Raw genomic sequence first — 6,000 nt, forward strand, 5'->3', positions numbered from 1 at the left:
CTCACGAAGTCGCCGCATAGCAGTCTTGAGTTGCTTTCTTTTACAGTCAAGGAGATGCCCGACGTGGATGCCTCACACTCAGGTCAACGGCAGGTAGTCCCGTTGCCCCTCCACGATCTTAGACAGACGTCTTAATACGATTCAGGAAACATGAAACCTGCTGTAGGAATATCAGTGTCAGAGGGTTAACACACACTAAGTGTGCCTTCGCATCCCGCGGGCGTGTCTCTTCGCGCAGCACGGCACAATCTGCACCCCTTGTCCCCTCCCTAATCCCCCACCCCGTTACCCACTTAACGACTGCCTTATCATGACCCACTCTGCGGCAGAGGGCTCCGCAAACGACCCATGAACGCCAAAAGCCAGCTCGTTTCCAAGATGTCAGCTGGACCTCGGGGTTCTGCCTGCCTCTCAGTGCCACATCAGCCTCTCTCTTATCTCGGTATTGCTGCTCGCATAGTTTATGCAAAGACTGTATTGGTCATTCGGGGTCCTCTTTGCAGGGTGAACTTTTAATTTCCTTTTCTTTTAATAAGACTTCACACTTATTCAATTGGTACAATATTATTAGCACGTTACTGAGTTCGTTATTTCCATGTTCTGTGGATCATACGAGAGCGTGCTGAAAAATATTGCCTCCGAATTTTTTGTTCTGTTCTCCATATCGGCTGAAGTATCACATGTCATGCATATTACTCTGTCGACTTTCCCGCATCGTTGACGCGCGTTGCAACCTTCTGTCGCTAAAGGGCTCCAAAGTGTAGTGTGTAACATGGCGGTGTGTAACGTAACTATATCGGTGCGTGATAAATAGCGTGCTGTAATCAAGCTGCTGACCGTCCACACAAGGTACACCCTCTCCTTCTGCACGTCAGTGCTGAAGTACACACGAGGACTATGACTTCTGCAACAATCCGACTCTTTGGCTTCACTGTCATCGATCATCCTCCTTACCGACTTGGCCCCATCCGATTTTCATCTGTTTTTAACTTAAACCACACCTTCGAGGGTTTCAGTTGTGCGGAATTAGTATTTAATTTAGGGGCGACTAGACACTTCAACAAGAACAGAAAAAACAGGATAAGCGTTGCCACAACTTAAGAAATAGCCTCTAGTACCCCAGTGTTACATCAATGTCCGTTCCCATGGTTGATTGGCTACTGGAAATGGGTGCCTTCAATAACTGCAATAACTGCTTACACAACATCACTGATTTACGCAATTTGTTAATAATAGTTCACTGAAAAACAAGTCTTGAAACTTCATAGAAAGTCTGGTTAAATCACTGTTACTTTGATTAATCGGGTAATAAATTCTCAACCAATAACAGCAGCAAACAACATCACCTCCAAATAAAAACTTACAGAATCGTAATGGTAGACAGGTACCTTACAAACTTCAAAATTCACTTTCATTTAACACGCAGATATAAAAACATATCCAAAACTCACCGCATATTTGTCAAATTCCAGTATTTATAACCGGCTGAACTACAGCGCAGAACTGACAATTTCGAATCTGTCCAATGAGTAATCCTGTAACAGAAAATTATGTTCACAAATAAGAAACATAATAACTTTATGACATCGCCCATCCGGCATTGGCCGCACTTTTGCACAATCGTAAATTTCGTTGAAAAGTGACAGTTGCTGCTCAATCTCCACACAGTTAAGTAAACTAAAGTTCACGTCATTTATGACGGCGGCCGAGTTTAGGTTCGTTCTGCGCATCTGACGTCACAAAACACAGTCAGCCAATGAACAGAGAACGACGTTGCCAGAGCTCGACTGCAGTGCAGAGCACGGACGTGTGTCTACAGTATTAGAAACGTTCAGTCATAAATAAAGTAATTGAACAAAAGCGTTGTCTTGATAGCATACTTTCTTTTATAGAAAGTTTGGAAAAAGCATTCTTTATACCAATTGCTTCATATTCTATTAATTAGTTAAATCAAACAAGCAATAAGCCTGCTAATTGAGGCGATAGCAAGGAAAGGTGTTTGTATCATTCTCACTAACCGCTTTTTCGCAATGAAGAACAGCGGTAATTGTTTATTTCCTACTGTACTTCGACGAAACGTGAGTAATTCATAGTCATACCAACAGTGTTCGTCGGTATTTTGCGTGATATTTTAATGTTCTCCGGGAGATATATTGAATGATGAGCTGCGTTAGCGCAATGGTTAAAGTGTATGGCTGCTACGTGGAAGGATCTGAGTTAAAACCTTGTTCGGTGCTTAATATTTTCTTTATTTAAAAACAATATCGAGGTGTCTTACTTCATGAATTTTATTCGTTTGAATGTATTCTTTTTTTTTTTTTAATTGCTAGTGGCAACTAAAATCGACCATACGGAAAGTATACGCTATGGACTTTTACCTCTGCAAACTCTTCAAAATTTCGTGCAATGGTTTACTGCATCTAATGCTGCACAATAACTGCGTTAAACATCGAAACAAAATTCTTTTATGGGGGGGGGGGGGGGAGGTATCAGTCAAGAAGATGTGTAAAAATCAAATTTTTTGGGCCAAATAGTTTTCGTGAAATCGAATGATAAAGTGTGTCAAATAAGTCGAAACACCATGTGTCTGCAAAGGCGAGCAGTGCAGTGATGACAAAATCGCGCACATCGCGGAATGCGGGGAGCACGTCTCTGTAGCAGCGAAAGGGTGAATGCGGCCGTGGTGGCTTTACTTCATAAACTGCGCGCTCCCCCCCTAAACGTAAGTTTGCGAACTATGCTACGGCGCTGCTTCTCTTGGCGCGTACCACTGGCAACGTAGCAATCTCCCGCGTCTGGGCGGGCATGCGCGAACCGCCAAGATAAAAGAATTGAACTATAATACCGCAGAAGTCGCTGAAGGTCAATACACGTACCGTATTCCACTGACCCCCTTATTGTGGGCGAACATGCTACAGCACGGCGTGTTCAGGTTGGGACCACTGTCTTGTTTATCTGCCGTGGCAAAACACCCACAAACGACATCGGCCACAGCTCGCCGTAAATTGCGTCCATACAATCGCAGAGCCCACTACTTATCTTTCCACAGCAGCGTTGAATTCCCAAGCGTCTCGGTTTCACCAGCAGTTCATTACCACAGAATGCTAAAATTATTAATGAACAGTTCGGACCATCCGGACCCCAGCACTCCGCCCTTCTGTCCTCCTCGCTCGGTACTCTCCAACCCTCCACTCCTCGTCGCCAGAGGGCCACACGCCGCCAACTCGGCGCCCCAGTAACTCTGGCGAGGCAGATATCGACCTTAACACTCGCGGCCGGAACACAATCGTGCCGAAAATCGGTACACAGTTTGAAAGTTATGAAGCGATGCAGGCAGAAGTGAGGTTGTGGCTCCGTCAACAAAGTCAGACATTTTACAGTGACGGTATCAACAAATTGATCTCTCTTTGGGAGAAATGTGTTCATCACCAGGGTTACTACATTAAGAAATAAATATGTAGACATTGTAATGGGACACCTTCCTCTAACATTACCTTTTTTTTTACAGAAATAACCGATACCATGTATGCTCTAGAATCTGGTATAGGTTAACATTCTCAGTTGTTTAACTGAATGAACTTCATATAATGTTGTATACGATGTGTTGCGTTTAGAGCTAAAATATGTAAAAAGAAATTAATGTGTTACAATCGTTATGAACTATCAGTTAATATTACTCTTCTTTTAAAAATATTTGAAATTACGAAATTTTGCGGCACGTTTAAAATTCATATTATTAATTGTAGAATCTAATGCTAATCATTAAATTTAATTCTTCACTCATTCATAAAATAATGATGTGTCTAAGTAAAGATTCTTCACTTGTCAAGAATGCTTGTAAATTCTTTGGAATATTGTGAATACCGCAGAATATAAGTAGTTGTGGGCATGCCTCAGATGGAAGTAGACGTTTTTTCAAGTTTGTCAACCACAATGTAATTTGTGGTATGATAGAAGTGAAAATTGTAAAGTCGGTGTGATTTAGAAGAATGGTTACGACGCTAATGAATCTGCACAGTGGTACGAGACATATTGCCAAGGAATGTGGAATCAGCCAGACGAGTGCCATTCGCATCCTGCATCGACAGAATTTCTTTTTCTATCATGTCTCACTACATCAGGCACTCGACGACCGTGATTTCTAACGTTGTACAGAATTTTGTCGGTTTGCCTCTCAGCAGCAGAGGGATGACCCTACGTTTTTCCAACGTGTGTTTTTTTACCGATGAAGCAACGTTCACTAACCACGCTAAAGTAAATTTGCGTAACATGCACATCTGGGCAGCCGAAAATCTATACTAGCTTTGACAGGTGCAACATCAGCGGCCGTGGAGCGTAAACGTATGGTGCGGCATGATTGAAAATTACATCGCGGGACCTTATTTCATCTCAGGAGCTCTAAATGGACTTTCGTACGCACATATTGACGAACATTCTGCCGGTTCTTTTAGAAGAGGTAGGCTACTACTGGATATTCGAGAGAGTACATGGTTGTTGGTTTGGGTTGTTTGGGGAAGGAGAACAGACAGCGAGGTCATCGGTCTCATCGGATTAGGGAAGGACGGGGGAGGAAGTCGGCCGTGCCCTTTGAAAGGAACCATCCAGGCATTTGCCTGGAGCGATTTAGGCAAAAAACGGAAAATCTAAATCAGGATGGCCGGACGCGGGATTGAATCGTAGTCCTCCCGGATGCGAGTCCAGTTTCTAATCACTGAGCCACCTCGCTCGGTCGTACATGGTTGTAACACGACAGTTTTCCAGGTCCTTCGTCCATTGTCGCAACGCAAATACTGAATGAGAACTTTCCTGGACGTTGGACAGGACAAAATTATGTTGTCAAATGGCCTCCGAGGTCCCCCGATTTGACTTCTCTAGATTTCTTTCCCTGGGGAGCACTCAAAGATGCAGTCTATGAAGAAGCCCCAACTACGCCAGACGATATGTGGTGTCGAAGCGCCAGTTCATGCTCTACTGTATCGTCCACTGCAATTATATTTGTTCATCGTTCTTTCGAACGGCGATTGCAAAAGCGCCTTTCGTTTCAAGGTCAACAGTTTTAACACATGCTTAAATAAAGGACAAAGTAATTTTTTAAGACACGAAATAAAGTGGATGATGCATATATTTTTATATAACTTATATGTTTCTCGGTTGAGTAGTAGCTCCAAGCATATATTTAAAGAGCAAACCATTAATGCTTATTTTCACTTGAGCAGCCGGATGTCAGGTGTGCCGACGCGTGTAAGCAAAATGGTAAGTCTATACCGACAGGTGTCGTTCACTAGCAGCCCAGGTACGGCCATGCAGAAATCATCAGTAAAATAAAGTTTGTGATGTGTTTGTGTTCGACACAGAGAAAAAACAGCAACACGCTGGTGTTTGTCCATATTAAGATACCACATATAAAAATATTTCCATTTATACCCATTACACCCTGTATAAGGGCACGGACGCATACAAATACAGCTGATATTTTCACGTCCTTGAAATTACCAATTTAAGAGTAACTAAATCATCCTAATAAAAGAACGAACCCTTTTCGTGGTTAGTTTACATGGATTACAGATCGCCGAGAAAGCTGGATTAATGCTTTTAAATTTTAAAGCTTAGGAAAACTGTACTTTATTACTAGTGATCTTCATTTCTGCCTAACCAAAGTCGTTCAGGTGCTTTGCTTAAAGTTTTTCCGACACAATTTGAGTACAATGCAATATTCACTACTTCAACGTTCTTTTGTTTTATCGCCTCGGAGTACAGAGGAGGCGCTGGGGTGAGGTAATGAAATTTCGTTACGGACCACAGGGAACATTCATCCAGATGACAGAGCGGATCAATGGAGCCGAATTTGGCCGCCTGCGGTCGATTCACTGCACTGCGCGCCGTTTTAATTTCCCTCTGTGGAATGAAATCGTCGTCTACTGCAGCGAGAAACGTGCGTCATTTTATTCTGTTACACAGATGATCTGGTGAGGACAAAGGGCCATTCACGTTAGTCGTTAT

Source organism: Schistocerca nitens, chromosome 2, assembly GCF_023898315.1.
Source record: "Schistocerca nitens isolate TAMUIC-IGC-003100 chromosome 2, iqSchNite1.1, whole genome shotgun sequence".
NCBI classification, from domain to species: Eukaryota; Metazoa; Arthropoda; class Insecta; order Orthoptera; family Acrididae; genus Schistocerca; species Schistocerca nitens.